This window comes from Dermacentor andersoni, chromosome 2 (assembly GCF_023375885.2).
Source record: "Dermacentor andersoni chromosome 2, qqDerAnde1_hic_scaffold, whole genome shotgun sequence".
In the NCBI taxonomy this organism is placed as follows: Eukaryota; Metazoa; Arthropoda; class Arachnida; order Ixodida; family Ixodidae; genus Dermacentor; species Dermacentor andersoni.
Genome location: NC_092815.1, coordinates 192,725,591 through 192,747,519, shown reverse-complemented (window position 1 = coordinate 192,747,519; position 21,929 = coordinate 192,725,591). Strand labels below are relative to the sequence as shown.

The 21,929-nt window shown below is 45.7% G+C and overlaps 1 long non-coding RNA gene and 1 pseudogene across 1 annotated transcript; one reads left to right on the top strand and one right to left on the bottom strand.

Moving 5' to 3' along the window:
- Positions 1–331: 331 nt before the first annotated feature.
- On the bottom strand, positions 332–8,035 carry LOC129387192 (uncharacterized). The gene is made up of 2 exons (XR_008614473.2): positions 1,965–8,035; positions 332–1,068 (listed from the first exon to the last, which is right to left on the bottom strand). It is a non-coding gene; the product is annotated as an uncharacterized lncRNA (long non-coding RNA).
- Positions 8,036–16,437: 8,402 nt separating this feature from the next.
- On the top strand, positions 16,438–17,631 carry LOC126540786 (uncharacterized; annotated as a pseudogene).
- Positions 17,632–21,929: the final 4,298 nt, after the last annotated feature.

The following is a 21,929-nucleotide window of genomic DNA, read 5'->3' as shown; positions in this document are numbered from 1 at the left end:
ACCATTATAAGGAAGCCAAATAAAGCAATAAAAATGGCATGTTCCATGTGAAAATATGATTCCACATAAGCGTTAGCCTTGTGGATAAATGTAGCCAGCAAGATGGGATGCAAGGCAAAAAGCTTTGATGCAGCTTGAAGACCACCCGGCGCATGTTAATCACATGACAGTTTCTTCATAATAACCGAGCACTTGACCTCACTTTGTATAGGCTCAAGGGCTAATGGACAGCACAGAACTGTATCGGGCTCGGGCCACATGTTACTTCCGTGCTCGAGGCGGGCCCGAGAAACTGGCACATGCAGTACTAACTATACATAACAAAGAGCCATTACAACAAATGTAGCAATTTATTACACTCCTTACACACCTGTCATTTTGATGAGTTCATTAGTTGTTGCACACCACTACTTTTGCAGCACTGCTTCCAGCTCCTTGCTCCTTGTTATTTCTCCCAGTCTGCGCAACAAAGTTTCTTCGGCAGTCTCATCCAGGTCATCAGTGCATGAATGTGGATGCCACTGGACATCTTGAGGTGATACATCATCACCTGGTTCACCTGGCTCCAAATCTCCGCACTCAATGCATAAATTATGCACTATGCAACAAGCAATAATAAATTTGTTCAGAGACTCTACAGTGCGCAGCTCAAGGTAGATTAGTTGATGGAACCTTTTCTTTAGGTTGCTAAAACTGTTTTCTATTAGCACCCTCGTTGCTGAAATCCATGTGCGCCTTTGACAAAACTCCATAGTCTCTGAAATGAGTCAGAAGGTACTGCCTGAAGGGATAGGCTGCATCTCCAAGCAGGTGGTACACATTGTCCTCGCATAGTTTGGGAAGTTTCTTTGAAAGTGATGATAGCTTGAAGATTCGAGAATCGTGAATTTTGCTGGAGCTTCCAATGCAGGTGTCAACGAATCGTCTTTTGTGGTCACAAACTGCTTGAAGGGTTAATGAGAGGTAATGGTGCCGGTTGCAGTAGGTGGAAGAGACCTTGTTGTCTAGGCATTGTATTTTGATATAGGAGCCGTCTAGGCAGCTAACAACACCATAGATTCCAGACACCTGGTGGAAAGAAAAACAATGCTGTAATCGCTGATACTTGCAGAGATGCACTCCAGTACAAACAATCTGTAGCACAAGTATTTTATAAATAGGTGAATGCCAACCTTCTGGAATTCACTCAACAGTTTTTTCATGTTGGAAGAAAACATCACAATAGATGGACCCATGGTGAGGAGAAAGTCAACCACCCTTATCAGGATTCTGTGAAGAGAACTCTCTGACAGATCAAACTGGCTTGCCACCTCCCTCATGCTTAATTTATTGGCTGCATACTTGCAAATATTTAGCAATATAAATAAATTTGCACGGAATTATGGAAGGCCGGCCTGAATTATGATGCTTCTGCTATGCAATTTATTAAAGCAGAATGAATTTTCGCTCTTTTCACTTTTCTTTGCGAGGCTAAACACTTTAAGGGTTGATATTCCAGTTATGCAGTTTCTGTGAACAGTAGCGGAGACATTACAGGAATAGTACACATGTTAACAATATTTCCACCCTGCTTCAGTGCACAAGCGATTAAGCAATAACCGTGAAAAATACACGAAGAAAAAGTAACTGCGAAACAAACTCCAAGCGGCATTCGTCTGCAATGCGAGCAGCCGGGACGCTTCGTCACAGCGGGACCAGTGTTTCGCGGCTAGAACGCAGGTGGACTGCAGCCTAATCTACGTCCCATCATGGTGACAGACTTGGAACACAGACCATTGCACCCACCCCGGCCGCCGCACAACACTAGTAAGCACATTCTCGACGAGAAGCAGCGCGTTAATGCTCCGCCTCCAGGGTGTGCCTGACGGCAACCTCCGTGATCAGGCAATAAGCTTTTTTTTTTCAATCAATAAACAGCGCGAGAAATGGGCACAAGTAAAGTATGTAAACATAAGTAAACTCACCATATGAAAGTCAGCACATGAGTTTCTCCAGATTTTGCAGGCACTCCGCCATGGCTGCTTGACGAGCACGCCGGCGAAGCAGCAAATCTTTCAATCAGTTGCTCCGCTACAGGTTGCGACAGATGGAAGTGCCTGCCGAACTTGGAAAAAAAATAGCATTGCAGAAAAAGGCATTTTTTGTTCACACTAGTACCACCTTGAGCTGTACGGTACCTCGTCGTCCAAGTATCGCCGAACAATGTCCTCGACGAAGCCAATCACTTCAGGCCTCTTTGCAGACAGGCGGAACATCACATCAAATGCCCATTGGCACACAACAGCGTCACACTCACTGTCCGTGCGGGAAGAATCATCACTCGACTTGGAAATTGTACTGTCCGAGTCGGAGCTGTCTAAGAGCACGAACAAAAGCGCATGGTGCGAAGCAGCGTCCACGCTGCCCATGTCGTCCATAACTGCCCGCAACCGAAGACAGGCGACCGTGACAGGAAGCAGAGGCGGGTGAAGGAAATACGTCACAAGGACTTCCGGTCAAATCTGCCGATTTCGGCGGAGCAAATATTTTTGCTCCACGGTGCGATCCGGGATCAGCGGCTGGTCCCAATCTGTCACTGGAACACACAAATCAAGCTCCGATTCTGCCTTTGGAATAGGACTGCTCCATACAGAGCAGAAAAATTTGATCTGGATCTGTCATTGGAACTCAAGAGAGACGTATGCTAAAGTGCACTGGAGTTTGAAGCTACGCCTGAAAATTAATCAAGCATCACGGATGCGAAAACGGATACGTAGAAGCTCCGTCGTTTTCTTTCATTTCATATTTCACTGCAGACGCTATACAGCGTGCCTGCATTTATTTTTGTTGAGTTTGCTTGACAAATTACAAATGAAATATGTAAAAATCACTGCACTAGACTAGTCGGCATGCTGCTGCAAAGAAACATGCGATGTATCGCTTTTACCATGCAGATACACAAGTGTACAGCATTTGAATGTTTTTGTTCTTGCTTTGCAGATGCAATTTGCCAAGCCAAATAAAAAAATCTGAAGGTCAATTTCACAAAAATTAAAACTAAAATAAGGGATAAGACGAAAAGTGCGGCCGGAGCCAAAGATGTGCCCACAATTAAATGGAGGCACTTCGAGGCAATGATTCCAATCATGGAGAAAGTGTATGAGGAGCCCATGTAAGTGATGTAACCAGTTACACTGATTCCCGTTTCTACAGTATTATGGTGCTACTTTATTGTCGGTTTAATTTGCAATGTACAACATAATTATACCACAAGTGCTTGTGACTCTTGCTTTTTAAAGCACGTCTTTATTTGTGTTGAAGAGTATGCTCATTTCTTGTCAATACAAACTACTTTTACAGTATTTGCAGCAATACTGTCTTCAAGCAGACAGGAGGGTAGGTTTAGGAGACAATATCTCAATCAGAAATTGACTTTGTTCTGCAACTTCACTGTTGCATGTGATTATATAAATTTTTTGCATGGTAATATTATTCCACTTGGTGTTATTTTCATAAAACTCATTGCAAACATAACGCAATAGTAATATGTGATGTCGTTTTCTACTATACTGCAGTGACTTTGATAGATTGAATGTGCCTCGAATGTTTATTAAAAATCAACAAACATCTGGCCAGCGTCATGAGAGCACAGGATGCGGAACTGCAGCAAATGTTTTATTTATGCTTGATGCAGATCAGACATGTCCGCCGAAAGTGCCTGTTCAAGCCAAGATGACTCTCAACTTGAACCTTCATTCAATGACATCCATGAGGTCGGGTAGTTGGATTTTGAGGCAGGCAGCAGCTCCTTGGCGGCCGGAAGTTCTCATAGAACTCCCAGTAGTGACACCTCTGTGACGTAATATCACATTTTATTGCGTGTTCACTTATGGAAAACAAGCTTTGTAATGTGCTACCCAGTGCATAACTTTGTGCTATCATTCCTGCAGGCCACAACAGACAGATCCACAGGAACCAGAAGTGGGGGTGCCAAATAGAAGGCAAGGAAGTCGCTGTGGAATGTGGCGAGTTCAAATCGTTGGAGGTATATACAATAATTTTAATCTTTCCACAGTGCATCAAGGTCACGAAAATGTCGAAGAACCTGAAGAAGCCAGAAGACGTAAGTTGTGAACTATTTCTGTGCAGGGCATTATGAAAATGTATATATGGCCACTTGCAGTCCCTGTGACTATGACTCTGGAACCATGGCTGTGGCAGCTGAATGTCTGAGCCACATAAAGGCACAACGGGAACAAAGGGAGTGGCAGAAAGATGTACTGCACCATTTTGCACATACGATGGTTGCTATGCTACGTACTTTGCCCGTGGATGACCAATTTGACATTACGCATTCTGTGCACAACTTAGTGTATGATAAAATCAAAAAGGTCAGACAAAGAGGAAATGCAAATGAATAGATTGTAGTTAGTTAGTATTGTACTGTTTCTTGTATTTTATTTATTGCTGTAATATTTCCAGTGCTCCAACACAACTTGGTCTACATTAAAATTTTAGACGTAAAGGAACACAAAGATTAAATTGGTTAGATGGTGAGATTACTATATACAAAAAATTGCATAGAGTTGTCAAGGTCAATTCAAGGTCTTTACTGAAGCATGATCATGTGCTAAGTAATTTCATTGTAGAAAATTCATGTTTGTGAAAATGAGTTTGGATGGTTAGTTTTCGGTGTTGTTTATATTCTTTGTAGCCAGCGTGTTCCTTTGGGGAATTTTTTAGGAGGAATGGGTAGGATAAACTCATTAAATGTATTGGATAGCTGGATATAATGCAGACCTGCATTCCCATCTGTGCGCACTTATGAAACAAGGCCAATAAAAATGCAAATGATAAGTAAGTAAGTAGTTAATTCATGATATACCGCTTCCATTTATTCTTGTTGTATTGTTTCACTGATGTTTTTACGCTGTAAAACTGTGTAAAGTGCGAACTTACTTGGCTGGTTACCATCTGTAGTCTCTTACGTGGCTCTCCTGCCATGGTACCCTTCCCTCTGTTATGAAATATTTGCACAGTTTGTCGCGCATGGCATAAGCAACCGTGTAAATCCAAGTATTTCCATTAGAGCACATTATTTACAAAACATAATTTCCTTAAACATAGTTTGTTTCCTTAAGTTATCTGAAATACTGTGTAATACAGCAAGAACATCTGCAGAACCATCATACACATCGTAATCATGAAGCAAAGCATTCGTGACACACATAATTCTATGTAAACTGGCTAATTTTTGTCCAATGCAATGTGTAACCTCATGCAATGTTCGTTCACAACATAGGTTCCTTGGGCATTGTTATCACATCACATTTATGACTGCCATCATTATGTGCAGGGTTAGTGCACTGCGCAATTTGGATATAAATGCAAAGAGGAGTTGAGGCAGATGCACAATGTGAGGCGCTTTATAATGGACGATGAGGCAAGGATGGAGAGGAGAGCCACAAGAACAGACAGGTGTAAACACATGAAAAATTATTTAAATTTTATAACGCTTGTGTGGCAGTGCCACAAGAATTGGTGCTGCTGATGTAAGAAATGTTAGCAAACTGCTGATTTCATTGAAATTATGTACTATACAATCAAAAGTTCAGTGCATTGCGATACCTATGACATCTTGCCTTTGATTACCTGTAGGAATTACCTTGTTTGAAAATGCAGAACATAGATGCGCTCCGTTCATGTGCTCAACACAGCAGTGACAGTGTTAAATTCAAGTCTGTAGGGGATATCTATACAGGCACTATTCCAATGAAAGCCCTGTGTTCATTGCAGATGCATACGAGGCAATACTGCATGTACTGGTTTTACGTTGTGATATCTTGTTTAAGTGGAACATAGGTGTTCCCTCGCAGTATACTGGTGGAAAACATGCAATGGTAACAAATACCAGTGCTAATACACAGATATGTGTGTGTGTTAGTGCACACCGATGCGCCAAAGTACTGGCACACCGACTGACATGAAATCGTCGCAAGCTAGGCAAAAGCTGTTAGCTTTAACTATGTGACTGCAACTTGTGCGTGCATGGAAACAGTACTTCCGTAGCTCTTCCAACATTACCTGGCTGAGTGGAAACCCACACCATTGAAAGTGACCAGTGCTCTACCGTTTGTGCCTTCGGCCCTCCAGTTTCCATCAGTCAAGTTTCCTTGCCAGTCCTCGGTGTCGGCGGTGCCCGGAGGACAGTATGTGGCCTTTGATTCAGGTGATTCTATCAAAAGAAAGTTGTGTAGCACGACACATGCAGATACTATCCTTCTGATGTTCTCTTCCTTCACTTTGAAAGGCCGTCGAAGGATCTGCCATCTCTGCGCCAGAATTCCTAAAGAATTTTCGAAAACTCTGCGAGCCCTGCTCAATCGGTAATTAAATATTCTCCTTTGCTGTAGTTCTTCAAATTGTGTGGTGATGCTGCTCTCTGCACTACAAGCTTGTGTTGTTGCTATCGATGAGCTCTCCGAGAGAACAGGGTGAAGACCTGTAAAAACAATGGGTGTTTTAAAATATAGCAGACTCACAGAGATGACAAGATTGGAGTTATATTCTGGCTTGCACTTTTATTGCAATGCTTTAATAAGATTGTATTAAATGCTATGTGTTGCCTAAGACTTTTCAGGATGTCATTTTTATGATCAGTGCACCTACACAGCGAAAGTGTCACTACAAGTCTATATATTCTACCAAACTTGAATACGTTTGCTAAATGCAGACATGCAAGCATAAAACTGCAAAGACAACATTTTATAATCTGTAGTGCAAATGATGAACATAGCAAGGACCAAAAACCATTAGTTACATGAGAAAATGCTAGTCATTACTACAGAATGTGCAACGATTGTGGTGATATCACTGCTCACCATTTCTGGAATACTGCCTCATCATGCAAGTCTTTAGAGGGAAAGCCTCATCACCAAGCTGCCTATCGTCTTAAGAACTGGCAGGCGCAGGAACTCCAAGGCTGTCCTCAATAATTTTTGCTTGCAGGTTGCTCCTGCTAAAGATCCCACCATCTGACTCGCTTCCATGGTGACCGATTTCAACATACAGGAAGCTGGAATACAAACAAGTACCAGGAATATAGCATTAAATTGTTATAGCACAGTGACTCATCGGTATACCAACACACTGACTTGTGCTGTACTTCAATGTCGGCCCTAGAAATGATGAAGTAAACAGTTCGCTGTGAATTCGACCAAGGAGTGACTTAGGGGCAGAATCTTGGTGTGAGCTAGTTGGTGGCTTTTCATATCCAAGCAAAATTTAGGCCGCAAATTAAACAAAGACGAAAAACACAAATATGACGAGCACCAGCTGAGAGGCCTGCACAGCACCGATGTTGACTGGCACAAAAGTGACAGTTGTCTAGTATGGACATTTTTGTAATCCTGTAAATCATGTTTATTTGAACGCATCCTGTTTTTTACTCGTATTCCAACTTATTATTTTTTCTCTTATTATTCTTTATAAGCAATAGGTGCATACCTTCGCAAATTATTGTTGTGTCACTGTAGCCTTTCTCACGGTATTTCTTTCCAAACATCTACATTACTCTCAAGATTTTAAATCTGCAATATAAAAAGAAATATACCCTGATGAGTCTCGTTCAAGAAAATAATTGGCCCTCAAACAGTAAGGAAGCATCACATAAGCTGTACATATGTTTTTGTGCAATGCATCTATTGCATATATTTCTTCCAGTCTCAACAAACACTCCTTCAATACAGCAGTGCAAAAAATAGTTGGAAGGAACTGTGCATACCTTTTATTGGTGCATACGAGATGTCAGGGAAACTACTTGTCATCAAAATAACGCCAAGCAGTACCGCATGGTGGTTATGCAGGTCATTTAAAGCTTCGAAGAAAGACGAGTATGACAGGAAGAATAAGGAAACAAAACATTTCTGTAAATTAGACTGCTTGCTCAACTGCCACTATGCGAAATGGTATGATTGAATGTATGTATCTGTAGTTTGCGTCACTCACTGCGAGCAGTAATTTGCTGAATGTATTTTTGTCATTTCAGTCTCGGCTTCCGGAGTTTGTCGGACACTCAACATTCACATGCTTGCTATCTATTGCACCCAGGCAATGTGGCATGTCCCACTTTTCCACGAACTCTCGCAACCTGTGGTCAGCGATACAAAATGCAATAAATTCAGACAAACAACATCTGTGGAAGTACGGTGCAGAAATAAGTTTCTTTTACAAATAAATTTCCCATGTATCCTGTTAATAAGACAATCTAACAATTACTTGTGCAATGTAGTAAGTGTACAGCTCACAGACATTAACCAGGCATAGACCACAATGAACGGGTTACCTTGAGCCATTCAGCTGGAGTTGACAGCCGTGATATGTAAACCGGCCCAAGCACTTCCCAAATCACCTGGCACACTTCGGCGACAATCATGCAAATCGTGGAGCGACCAGAAAGACAGCTGAAAGATGAGGAGCGGAGTGTTTCTCCCGAAGCCAAGAACCTGTGCCAAAAGACGCGTCGAAAAAAGGAAACATGAAACTGCTCGCATGGGGCCATTCAGTTACTGTATAATGAGACATTTTCTAAGAAAACACAAGTAACGAAAAGCCCTAAATTATTACTGCTGAAGCCTTACCTCACAGCCAGTGCTAGCCGATGCTCTGGAGGAATCGCCTTTCGGTAGTTCATATCACTTTTCTGAAGCCTTGGCTTGAGTTCTAATAAAGTGTCAAAGCACCGCAGAGGCATCTTGAAATAGCAGCAGAAGAAAGAACATGTGCTGCATAATGTATATTTGACTCCCAAAGCACGTGCCAGAAACGGGGGGTGGGATTCTTGTCACCCCATCCCCTCCGGCTCAGAGAGTGCGACAGCTTAACCACCAATCCTTGACAACTGGCGTCCGCGGACAGGACTTGCTGACCACGATCTGCCGTGACCACGAGGCATATAGGGCAGAACAGAAGCGTTCATTTAAAAAGCGTAAAGGAGCCGAGATATGGATAAGGAAGCAAAGCGATTTGTTGCTGTCGGGAAGCAGCTGGGCCTTGAAGGGACAGCGCTTCAGGAATTTCTGCGCAAGGAACGAGCGGTGCATCGCGAGCGCCTTAAAGAACAGGAACAGAAAGCGCAAAGACGATGAGTGCGACAAGGTGCGGAGCGACCGGCGTCTCCTTGAAGTAAAAAAGAAGCTCTAGCTACTGCGCGCAAAGAGCAATTGCGCAAGCAATAGTGGCGGCTCAGAAAGCCTGCTCAATGCAGGCCTAGTGGCAGTGCACTTCACGGGGGTCAGCTCACAAAGACTACTGGTACCTTTTAACGAGAAGTTCGATGACCTGGATGTGTACCTGACTCGCTTTGAGTGAGTGGCCGAAGCCAGCGGATGGGTGAGGGAACAATGGGCCACCGCCCTCAGTACGTTGCTTACGGCTGAAGCACTTAGCGTGTTCGGCCGCATGCCACCGTCGAAGGTATTGGCTTATGACAAGGTTAAACAGGCCCTACTGTGTCGCTTTCACGTGATAGAAGAGGGCTTCCAGAAGAAATTTAAGACAGAAGCTCCCCAGGACGATGAAGCGCTATCGTAGTTTTTCGCCCGGCTGGAGAATCACTCGGAGAGATGGGTCCACCTCTTGGAGGCCACAAAGTTCTACGAGGGAATCAAAGACCTCCTCCTGGCGGAACAGTTTCTTGAAAACTGCAAGCCCGCGCTGGCGATGTTCTTGAAGGAAAAAAAAAAAGCCGGGACATCCTGGATATGCTCCAGAGTGCCGACGAATATGTGAGCGCCCGAGATACAACCAACTTCGGCAAGCGTGAAGCAAAACAAGGAGGCCAAAGCCAGGGAGAATCCCGATGTAAGCCGAGGCAGCCGACAATCCAACAATGGAATGTGGCTTTATAAGTTACATTCATGACCGGGAATGCAACATATCCCGGTCATGAATGCTCATGACCGGGATATGTTGCGTCACAATGCACGAGCACCAATAAAAAGCCGGAGCAGCTGAACAGGAACCAGCCTGTACTAAGATTGTCTTGGCCTGCCTGGAGGAGGAAGGCTACATCGAATTAAAGGATGGCCAGCACTTGCCCGTTGTAAATTTGGGCACTTCACCGGCCACGGGTGATCTCCCTGCCGTCGAAGGCTGCGTTGCCGGGCAGACCATGAAGCTTCTGAGGAACAGTGGCTGCAACATCGTTAAGTCAACCGGGACCTTGTCCAGCCATCGGATATGACAGGCTGATGCCGAGCCGTCTACTTCATAGACCGTTCAGTAAGAACCCCTTTGCCCGAGGCTTGAATCAGGATAGACACGCCCTACTACCGAAAGGAGGTGTTGGAGGCATGCATGCAGGACCCACTCTTTGACTTCATCCTGGGGAACATAGAGGGTGCCCGAGCGCCGGCCGAGCCAGACGGTGCGTGGGGTGAAGCCTCCGCCTGGGATGAAGGCAACGGGGCAGAGCCATTGATAGCAGAAACCCAGCCTCCACCCGTAGCGGCTGTTATCACGCGCCAGCAGTCCCAACAGCTTTACTCCCAGGCCTTCTGGAGATTGCAGGTGTCGTCCACCCTGGCTGGGGTCACTCCCGAGCAAATGAAGGAGAACCAGCAGCGAGACACTACCCTGCGACAGTTCTTTCAGCTACACAGGGAGCAATGAAGAGTGAAGTGAAAGCGGGGGCAGATCATTCAACATCCGATTGAAGGACGGTCTGCTGTACTATGAATACGTGCCAGACTCAAGATCGAGCACGATGCAGCTGATAGTGCAGAGGCAACATTGCGGCCTTCACCTTGCGCACTGCAAGCTAATGGCATGTCACCTCCGAAAGAAGACCATGGACCGCATACTGGCCAACTTCTTTCGGCCAGGTGTGCATGGAGATACAAACACGTTTGTCGCTTTATGCGACATCTGTCAGAAGACGGCCAGCCGTGGGTCAGTAAGGAAGGTACCGCTCGAGAAGATATCTCAAGGAGGCCCACGAACTTGCTCTCACGAACTTGCTTGTTTTTCGATGGGCCCTGCCCTCAAGGAGTATGACTTTAACGTGCTAAGCATCAAGTGTGCGGAGAACGTGTGTGCTGACTACCATAGCCGGGTCTAAATTGGTATGAATGGGTAGAGGAGTTCAGCCATACTTTAGTTGTCTCCGTTTCCTTCTTTTTCCCCCCATTAATACTCATTCGGGTGTCGTGTTACTTCGTAGTCTCGTTGAGGTAGGCCTTGTATTTTATCTCTTTTATGTTGTATGTCATGTTTTCATACCAGTGTGGGGACATTGCGGTAGCATGATGCAGTGGTTTCTGCACAAGTGTTCGCGCGACCCAAAAACACACATCGACACGGTGGTGTGGGTAACCAGCAGGTGCGTAGGGAGCAAGGGTTCTTTCTAGTGTGCGTACATGACTTCGTGTTTTGTTCTGAATGTTATTCTATAAAATTCTTGTCAGTGAGATGGTGTCACAAAGTGCGTGTACTCCTCGGCGTCACCACACTCCCGCCAAGAGATCCGGCCGCGGCGTACTCGGCTGCGGGGAGCGCTGTCCCTAGATCCTGCTTACATCCAGACTGGTTCCTCATGTGACAGCCGGCGCTCGGCGGGAAAGAGAGAGAGAGAGAGAGCCTGGGGTGAACTGCAGCAAGCGGGTAGAGTTGTTGAAGCGGCAAGGAGAGCGGCACGTGGATTGCACGTCAGGCAAAGTGGTGGATGGTGGCCCGAGTTCTCGTAGCCGGGGCCACTGTAGACGCGGCCGCGAATCCGTTCCATTCTTCGGCAGCGACATGCGGTGACGACGAACCCAGTAGCCCAGCGCCTCTCCAGCTCGGACGTCCTACACAACGCTCTGCAGATAAGCCTACGTTACGTGTTCAGCATATCTCAGACACTCCGTCGGGACTCTTCTTTGTAATCGCTTTTAATCTGTAACTTACTTACCATTGCATGTTCCTTTTGTATTCCCTGTTAGTGCAGTCTTTGCCACGTTCATTGTAGTGGATATTTTTTCATTTGTGTCGTTGCTTTTTTTTGGTATTTCGCGAGTGTTGGCAATCCCAATGTGATGGGCCTTATTACGCGTGTTGTGCCAGAGTTCAGTTGTAGTGACTTGTATTGCAGTTGGTGTCGCGTGTATTGCCGGGTGTGTAGTTCACTTGTCGCGTATTATCTTTGTATTATTAATTGGTAATAGCCAACTCCCCACGAGCTCGGCCTGTACGCGCCCCGGGGGTTTCACGCAGTGGGAGCTGACCCCTCGCCAGTCGGTTAGGCTTGCCATGCGGGTGCATTCTGTGTGGATTGTCATCGTACTTTGCTGATACGATTTTGGGTTTAATTAAACACTTTGTTCTTCCTTCGCCACCTGTTGCCTCGTGCCTCGGGTCCACGGTCGATAACAGGTGTGTTCAGCCAGTCGAACCACTCGTAATGCACGCGGGGTGGGATTGTCACCCCGTCCCCTCCGGCTCGGACAGTGTGACTGCTTAACCACCAATCCTTGACAGCACCACATCTCTGAAGCCCGACCTGGTGCTAGCCCGTGGAGAGGAAGCACTCATCCTGGACGTCTGTTGACCATTTGAAAACAGGTTGCAGGCGTTCCAAGACGCCCGGAAGGCGAAGGAGAAGTACGCCCCCATACAGCGACATCTCTTCCGGCGGTTCTAGCGTGTGACGGTGAACGCTGTCATCATCGGCTGCTTGGACATGAGATCCGGGAATCATCGTCTGATGCGCAGGTTTTGCAGTCAGCAGTATCCGAGAACAATGAAACGACTACGCATCAGTGGCATCATCTACGCTTCGACTTGTATATACAAAGCCCATATTGGCTTTTCTTAATCTGTTTTATGTTTTTAGAGAAGCGTTATTTTACACCTATACAGTTTTACCCTTTTATATTCCTAACACCACTAAGTAGCATTTTTAGGGCATTTTGTTTACCTTTTAGCATATACACCCGTTTTTTATCCTTATCCCTGTTTTTTTTCGTTGGTTTTGTAACACCTCAATATGATATTTGTAATCAGCATAATAAAAAATTCTATATGTATGCTGGAGGGGAAAAATATAGTGTGTTGACAAATTCCTACTCTCATGGACTTCGCATATCCTTTTTGAATGAAGAGGGCAATCCAGATCATGAGAGGCAGATGGACAGAAGCTGAGCTCAAATGAAAGGAAGAAAAGGTAATTTGAGTTTAACGGCGCAAAAGCGACTAAGGCCATGTTGCACCAGCCACAAGATATTACAAACTCTACTGTTAAGGCAACAAAAGCTGCGTTACATTATAGCCTATGTAAATAACCGGTTTCATCTAAAGAGTCGAACACGTCAGTGAATAGCACTAACAGATCATCTCCCAATAGTGACGTGGGATGTAAAGGTAAGTGCAAGTTACATAAGTTGTGCAAAAGTTTCCATCTTTGCGTTTCACTATGTGGACATGCCATAACAATGTGGATTACTGCAAGAAGTTCATGGCACTTCTTGCAAGTAGGCTGTTCTTTTTTTAAGTAGAAGATTGTGTGTCAGGTATGTACCCAATTTCAAGTTGACGCAAGATTACCTCATTGAACCATTCCTGGCAACTTCCCCTCACCAAGCAGGGATTTAGTTGCATGAAACTTATTTGTACGAGAGTCCCATTCTTGTCATTTTGATGCCAGGGCCTTATGGATCGCTCGGATACAGTCCTTGCATGGAAGTGTTGTGCGAGTTATGCCTTTGACTTTCATGGACATGCGTCTATCTGCTGTTTCATTCCCTAGTATCCCAACATGGCTTGCGACCCAGTGGAATTGTATGGTTCTTTCGTATTTGTTATAAAGCCCCATTCATGATATCGCAAAGCAGAGATTCACCTGTGGAGCTTAAATTTAAAGCTCTGAGTGCACGTAACGAATATGTATAAATGATAGCATTCTTCTGCTTGTTGGTGATCATTTCTTTTAGTCCGTGACTAACTCCTGGCTCGAGTACAGGCGTAACGCTGAAGTTCAAGGTCTAAGGGAGAAGATAGATTTGCTCGAATTTACTCTAAGTGTCGTGGAAAGTCTAGCAAAAGCTGGTTCTCCTGATCTGCCACGCAAACGTGGAAGGCCATCCTCCTCTCCCCTGCAGCCACTCAAAAGGCATAAAATTGCACAGCCCAGCGAGCAGTGTACGACGTGAGATATGATCAAGTCGGGCACTGGCCGCTCATGGCCGAAGACCAACAGCGATGCAAGTTGGAAGGATGCAAAGGAAAGCCAAAAACTAAGTGTGAAAAGTGCAACGTCCACTTGTGCATATCAAGCACAAAGAACTGTTTCAAAACGTTTCACACACACTAATCAATGTCCAGTATTAGCTGCACCTCAAGGCAAGCAGCATGTTTGTTTTCAATATTTGAATATTTGTGAAAGCTTCAAAATAAACAGTAACGCCAAACATTGCTTTTATTTTTTTCTTGCAACCATTAAGCCCTGGTGTCCTATATATAGGACGCGGCGCCGTCTTTTAAACTAAGGGAGTCCTAGAGAAATTTTTTGTATTAGTGTGTTCCTTGGGTGGCCATGAAGCAAAATACCACTACAGAAAAATTCCCGAAGAGGTAAAAAAAATTCAGGGCTGAAAGGGTTAAACGACCCCATACACTACACTAATCTTTCTGTTTTCTTCACATATATGAAGTAGGTAGCCTACATATTGCAAAAATACTACAGGGATAAATTCATAATACATAATGATTGCTCATTAAACATCACTGCGTATTCTAAGACCTTTGTTTAGCAATGAGCATCGTGTGAATTAGACACTGTCCACTCTATGTTGTGGGGATGCGCGGCTCTCACGCGTCCCCTGATGTGTTGTTTTCCCGCGTGGCTCCCCTCTCCAGTGCTCCGGTTTCGCCGCGTGGCCTGCGTGATGCCCGCGGCAGTCGGTCTGGTTGAGGCGCAGTACGAGAGATGGCGCGAGTGTTGCGCTAACGCCGCCTACGGGCGGGGTTACTTGGCGCAAAAAGAGAGAGGCGCTTGCTCTTTGGTTCGGGACGGCTGGCAGCACGGACGTGCCGAGCGTGCGCCGATCCATGCTTCTGCGAGACCGTCTCGCGTGGCCGCCTTCGAACGCGCCACCATTCGCGTGACCGTACGCGCGAACGACCAGGCGTTGGGATCCAGCATGGGACGAAAATATTCGCTCGTTATCCGGTCGCAGTGAGTTGGACTTCTAGATTTGTCGCGCGCCCATCGGCATGTTTTGGGGATAGCAACTCGACTAGCAGGCATTGATCTATGAAAGGTGCAATAAATGCCCTTGTGATTGTTGGCACTACTGTGTTGTCGTTCCTTTGTCCCAAGAGCACGGATGAGAATCCCCACTATGTGCACATTGTGAATGACATAATGAGGAAGGGCAAATTCGAAGAGAGCGAAGGGAAAACTGCATATCATGAATGTCCATTGTAATATGTTCAAAGGCATGCGTCTGTTTAAGTACAAACTGAAGACAAGATAGGAAGCATGCGGATAGTGTTGAGAGTGTGAAGACTCAAAAAGTATCGCATATGCTACAAGAGCAAGCTCATGCAGTCTTCCCACCAACAGGCACATGGTTAAATACTGTAAAGATACCAGAATTATATGTGTGGTACATGTGGTACTGTGGTAATTGTTTACTCAATGGTTCCTAAGCTTACATGCCTCCCCCCTTTAAAAAAAAAAGAAGTTGTATGTGATCAGTTGCTTCAGGCATTCAGTTTTTATCGGTCGATATGTTGCTCTGTGTGGTATAGTGTCTCCCCCTGCCAGATCTCCGTGTTATCATACATTTATGTTTCGTAGTAGTCTAGCTAGATGGCGCACCCCCCTTCTGTCATGTGACGAGCTTGGACCTACCAGGAGGTGTCATCTGGCGTGTGAAGTCCTTTTTAGTAATAAACGGCCGCGAGCCGGCTCAGTCTTTGTCCGGTTTTCATCAGGAGCAGTTTGCTCCGCGTCTCCCTCTCTGCGTCGGCGCTCGCCGCGCGTTCGCTGGTCGCGGGCCCCCACTTGCCTGCCGCTGCCGACACAACACTCTGCTTGTCAGTTCATACTACATATAAATAGAACAAACTAAAGACAGGGACGTTAAATAACTGCAGGATGGCACTTTACATGCCGAGCTTTGGTTTGCACTGCTGCTCTTTTTACACTAAAAATGCCTTTATATGTCTGCTTCATTCCCACCACAGGTGCCAACTACTTTCGATTGGCAGAAGGTGGTTGAGGGATTTTTCGAAAAATGGAACTTCCCACATTGCGTAGGCGCCGTGGATGGCAGATACATGCAGACCCAGGTTCCACCAAATCCAGGCAGCCTGTACTTCAACTATAAGGCAATGTACACATTGACACTTTTTTTGTTTGTAAATTACTATTTTCTAAATATTAACCATTCATCATTCCAGGGTATGTGCTCTGTAGTACTTATGGCTACAGCTGACAGCAACCTGAAGTTTATCCTTGTAGACAGTATCAATGTACTTTATCCAGCGTTGTCCTGTCCGTTTCTACATCTTGTGCTCGCATCCGTACTTGCTGGAAACCATTATACGTTCATCCTTGTAGATGTTGGGGCCTATGGGCAGCAGAGCGATGGCGGAACACTCGGAGCCTCAAGGCTAGGGAAATTCTTAGAGCGTGGCCTCCTCGGTCTCCCAGCACCAAAATGCTTACCAGTCTTCAACGGTGACACCCCATGTTTTCGTAGGGCATGAAGTGTTCCAGCTTTGCCCAGACTTTCTTCAGCCTCACCCAGGTAGAGGCCTAGATGAAGGCAAACGGATATTCAACTATCGGCTCAGTCGTGCAAGGTTTGTTGCAGTGCTACATTGATTTACGGCGTGGGTGTCATCACTGGCCTGGCGGCAGAAAATGTAGACTTAATTTGATGTACCCCTCAAGATCACAAGTGCAATGTACTTTATCAAAATTCTTTTCATTTCAGGAGGCGTGTTGAAAATGTATTCGGGGTGATGGCCTCGAGGTTTCACATTTTTGGCCAAGTGATTAACCGGCTCCCTGAGAATGCAGATTATGTGGTAATGGCTGTATGTGTGCTGCACAATTTTCTGAGTGAAGATGCAGCTTACATGCCACCTAACTATGCGGACACAGAAGATTGCTACGGCAACGTGACTGAAGGCCAGTGGCGAGAAGACACCTAAGCTATGCACGAATTGGTGCCTCCGGTGGGCCATAACTACAGTCGCAATGCAGCTAGAACGAGAGAAATTTTCAAGGACTATTTTACTACCATGCAAGGAGCCGTGCCATGGCAGTAGGCATCATATAAGTGAGCAGAGCGGTATTATAGTTTACATATGATATTATTGGTCTGAAAAAACCTTCGGCATTCTGAGCGAGCGATGCATCCAAATGTAACGAGGACAGAAGCATGTCCTTAGTTTGCAGTTGTGCACCTGTTTCCCTTTGCAACAATTTAGGATTTTTCTCTGCAGAACGACATGCAGCCTGGAGCCAGCCACTTATGGTGATGGCGAGACCGCTGAGAGCATCCTTGCATCTATGGAAAATACGCCACCATCACCCTCAGGCGTTGAAAGTTTCGTGGATTCCCCACAGGAGCTACCAACACCAAACGCTGCCACCATTGGCAGAACGACCATCGGTAACTGGTAAGCAAGAGGCTACACCGAAGCATAAAAAAGGAGAAAAAAACGACAACATTGAAGAGCAGCTGTGGTGCAGACTCGACAGCAAAATGTCAGAAAATGAAGCATTTGGAATATCCATAGGTCTTAGCTTAGACAAGATGCCATGTAAGGTGGCACTGAAATGCAAAGCGCAAATAATGGCACTAATTGCACAAATGGAGGAAGAAAGCAATGTGCACACCATCAACATTAGTTGAACTTTGTTTATGCTGCACTTAAAGAATTAGAAGTTTTTAAGGAACGGCCTCCTAAATGCGATCACATTAAAAGATAGCTAATCTATACAAATTCAATTTATGGTTGGCTCCATGCCAAAACCATGATGTCAAATATGTCTTGTCAGACTGCACTGACTGGGACCTCGCTATACTGTTTTTCACAATTGCTTATAATTCCTCGCGCCACGAAGCAGCCAGTTATTCCCCATTTTTCCTTCTGTTCGGCCGAGAACCAGCACTGCCCATCGACACAACCCTCCCTGTTAACGCAGCACCGACCAGTGAATGTGCACTTGACGCCATCGCTCGCTGTGGCCACGCAAGGGAAATTGCCCGTGACCGCCTTCTGCAATCCCAAGAGAGTCAAAGGCGTTTGTACGACTGGCGACACTGAGACATGCACTTCCCGTCTGGTTCTTTGGTGCTTCTATGCTCTCCGTCACATCAGGTCGGCCTGTCAGAAAAACTGCTATCTCGTTACACAGGCCCGTACCCAGTGCTTCGTGCCATGACTCCTCTCACCTACGAGATCGCTCCCGACACCCCATCTGCTTCCCAGTCCAGTGATATCGTGCACGTTACATGACTAAAGCACTATCACCCTCCCAGTGATGACATTTAGACACTCTGGGACATCGCTTCTGCCGCCGGGGGATTATGCTACACGCGTGTGGTATTTGATTGTTTGAACAAGGTGCGTGGGCGTGATCACTCGAGAAAAGAGAAGGAAGAACGAACTGGATCACACTGTGAATCTAATCGGTCAGCACTGCAACTGCTGTTGTAGATATAACCTGGAAATAGTTGCTCGTATTACTGACTCGTCCTTCGCGTAACAATATGTTTAGTAATGTTTCTTTTATGAGTGCTTGCAACTTACTTTTGTTCAGGGTTTTCCTTTCTGTTTGACTGATTAGACCCGACATTCTTATTGCCCTTCCGGTTGAATGAGGTTTTCACAGAAACCTAGGTATTTTTTATATACTTGTATGTTTTATATATAAAACGATGATACCATTAGTCTCAAATGCTCCGATATTTTATTTACAGAAGAAAGCAGACGATGCCCCACACTTCAGCAAATATTTGATCTTGTGCAAAAGCTTCACATGAGACAGCTTGGTAAGAATCACATTAAATGCAGTGCTTGATAGAGCAAACACTGATACTTTCGTGTGTCGTAAATGGACTAACACCGAATTTCATGCTTAAATCTCAGCCTTGCTGGGTCACCCTGATTACATTTTCTTGAACATGAATGCATCTTGAATGACAAAATTGCATGCGGTTTGAAAATATTGCATTTTAGTCATGTGAAATATTGCCTGGGTAGCCAAAACTTGCGCGATGTAGTTACATCAAAGAGTACAAATATCTGAAAAGACTGTTTTCTTGGGGAATTAAGAATATCGCAAGGTGGAAAACTTAACCTATAGACGTCCGCACGCCAAGCTTCATCCTAGACGCCAGCGCTCGTTTCTCCCCTGGCGGAACGATTTCACCTCCAACGGGTGTAGGTTTCCGCCGCCGCTTCGCTTCGCGATTGCGCCCACGTTCAGTTCGTGCTACGCATGAAACGCTTGTTTGCGATGGCGCCTCTTCGGATGACCGGAAATTATAATTGTGTTGTTAACTGTCACGACAGCAATGTAAACATGAAAGGGTTGATGCCAAAAGTGAAATTCTGCTGATTCACAAGAAAATGGTACGAAAAAAGCAGACGACAGACATGGATTACTGCGGTGCGCCGAACGAAGTAAACAACTGGCAAACGAAGCGAGCTCGTTCATTGATCACTCCTAAGTGTATGACGGTCTTTATATGTAACCCACATGAATTTAATAATTACTCGGTACATGATTTCCTTTTATTCATATAAAAACTTTCAGTTGTTCAACGAGCGCTTGTCCTGTCTTCTTTCTCGTGTTTCGTTTATGTGTGCGCTGTCCAAGAATGGAAACCACTTCTGTTGTATGCGTTAGCAGTGGCCGAAGTTCACGTGTGCCGTGAAACTGAATATGTGCACAATGCATTGAACATGACCGGAGTTCATTCCTGCATCACCACTGCACCGATCGATCGAGTTACTGGACGATACACGCCCCCGTCTTGGTCGCGCCGGCATTGCTGAAGCAGAAATGATTACTAATACTTTGAACTTCCATCTCTTGAGCACTGTTAAATAATGGCCAAGCTATTTACATTGCTGCCTCCATTCTATATTGTAGGGGACGTACTAGTTAAAGTTGTATGCGCATGCCGTACTTGTGCGATGCAGCAATATATTTTGTTTATTTCCGCAGTGTCGATGGAAGTCCGTTGTCGCCATCAAATACAACACAGATTTGTAGCAAACATTTGTGAGAAACTCCAAAAATGACTCTAGCTCGTATCTGCCGTATGTATGTACAGCATCGTATGTGCCGACGATTTTTCCAGCGGCACATACGATGTCGTTTCCAATTACCTGCTCAACATCATTTACATGATTAAGCAGACGCTGCCCTTTCGCTGCATTGCAGCCATCAAAATAATCGTCAAGTGTACTGATCTTCTTAAAGGCAAATAGAAGCATGTACAGTCTGTTTCACACTTAGGGGAAAACTCGGAACCTATTGCATCGCGATGCGGCAAGCAATGGAGTCGTGCGGCGGCAGCAGCTCGAGCAGGCGCAGACACTCGAGGGGCGGAGTCGTGATCTGCGTCGTCTGCTACGGCGGCGCGCGCTGGCCGCATTGTCGGGAAGCGTGCTACTGTCAGGGGCAGTGCACCGATTTCATCAGTACTGCGGGAACTGAGCTGATATTCTTTACTAAACGTTGTGCGTCGCCAAACTCTGACCCTTCATTGGCGATAATGGAGTTCCACACACTTCTTTTGACAGCATGCTTCATTTGTTCTTTTGAAAGGCCGGGGTACTGAGCGCGTGCACGTATGTCTTTACTGTGTGTGCTACCGTAATAAGCAGCGACAAGACGCACCAAGATGTGCGCGCAACGTGCTCAGTCTTTGTTTGACTCGAAAGGAAAACAAAGCACTCAACAATGATAACTACGGGGGTCGAACACGATGAAACAAACAGATACGATTAAAGGAATGTTTTAGGTTAAGACAATGAGCTGGAAGTGATTATTCTCGACAATCAGTCACTACACCAGACAGACCCTGCACGCCGCCGGGGAATTGGACAGGTCACGCTCCAAACTTCAGTTAGTATCCCATCATGTCCCCAGCGGCAGCGATGACAGCGCTCATCCTGGAAGGCAGTAAAGTGTAGAGTGACTTGATCAGGGATGTGTTCATTCGCAGCACGTCTCAGTCGTGGACGATGTGGATCGAAGCCTACCTCGGGCGACTGATAGAGGGGATGGTGCGCCAGCAATACTTTCAACAAGCCCCAGACATTTTAAATGATGTTGGCGCCCGGGGATTGAGGCAGTCACTCTAAGAGAGTGACAGCGCACTCTTCCAGCAGTTCTTGCACAACACGAGAACTGTGGATCGGCAGCCTATTGTGTTAGAATATATACTCGCCTTCCAGGAATGGGCCGTCAAGAATGTATGGAATCACTACGTCGTCTATGATGCCCTGCATCTTTCAGCGATGAATTTACCTTCGAGGCGTATCAGTGGGCATCGCACAACGCATAGTAAAGAACACCAGCTCTTTTCACGCAGTAACGATGAGATCGGCGCACTGCAACTGACAGTAGAACGCTTCCCGACAATGCAGCCAGCAGACGACGCCGTTCAAGACCCCACCCCTCAAACACCTGCTCCTGCGCGAGCTCCTGCCGCCGCCTGGCTCAAGTGCTCGCCGCATTGCGATGCAATGCGCTCCGAGTTTTCCCCTAAGTGTGAAACAGACTGTACATTGTCCTTCGAAGAAAACGTCCACGCACACACAAATAGGCACACACTGGCGCGGTACGAAACGTGCCCAAACATGCGCAGTGCAAGAGGCAATGAAGGCAGTGCGAATGAGAGATGGGAGAGGCGTACCACCTGCTAGTTGAATTT